General features: G+C 37.4%; 1 protein-coding gene across 1 annotated transcript in view; it reads left to right on the plus strand.

The window, feature by feature from the left end:
• Fam81b (family with sequence similarity 81 member B) overlaps positions 1-878 on the plus strand; it is a gene marked incomplete at its 5' end in the record, with an annotated part of 60,116 nt that overhangs the window by 1,348 nt on the left and 57,890 nt on the right. The window lies entirely within an intron of this gene.

Consider the following 878-nt stretch of genomic DNA (forward strand, 5'->3'; position numbering starts at 1 on the left):
ACCAAACACTATGGGTAGATCCTAAGGAATGACAAATGAAGGTTGACCTCTCATACATACATAGATACATACATACATACATACATACACTCTTTCCTTTATTGGTACTTGTCATGTCTTCCTCAATAATTAAAAAAACCATTCAAAGCAAGTAATGTTTTTAGACTTTGGTAAGTCTAACAACACTTGACCAACAAATACAGTCTCTTTTTATGGAAAATATGCCAGAAAATCAGTTATAACACCAAGCCTTGGCTTTGCATTTCTGCTGACTATATCATATCCTGTGTGACTTACAGTGATTACTTATCTCAGATTCCTCTTATAAAATGAGCAGTTAGGCCTCTCTTTTTTTTTAACTTCTATAAAAACTTTATTGAGAATTTCATACATGTATATAAGTTGTTTTGATCAAATTCATGCCCACTCCCTCCCCTCCCACCTTCCCTCATCTGAAGAGATAACCCTAAAATCTTTTAAGAATTAGATACAAGCTCCCAAATACTTTTGAAATTTTTGACCTTTGGAACAGAGTATGTTGCTAACAGCCCATGAACATTTTGACTTTTAGCCAAGAAACTGGCTACATTTCTTTGGGGTCTTTTTACTCTAACTGCCTAGCCAATTCCTACTTCCTATTCTTATCGCACCATCCTCTAAAGGGGTTACCCAAATTGCCAATAGGGAAGAGGGACACAGACCGCTCTGGCTTCTTCCATGCTGAACAGGGACACAGGGTGAGGCAATTGGAATACCCCTTCAGTGGGTCTATCTAAAAGACTCCCAAATTGCATAACTCTTGTCTCCAAGGGGAAAATAAAGTCCTTGAATCATGAATAAGATATGTGAAGGAGAAGTAAAGGCAAGAGTACTTAGCA

Source organism: Nannospalax galili, unplaced genomic scaffold (assembly GCF_000622305.1).
Source record: "Nannospalax galili isolate Female #2095 unplaced genomic scaffold, S.galili_v1.0 scaffold393, whole genome shotgun sequence".
NCBI classification, from domain to species: Eukaryota; Metazoa; Chordata; class Mammalia; order Rodentia; family Spalacidae; genus Nannospalax; species Nannospalax galili.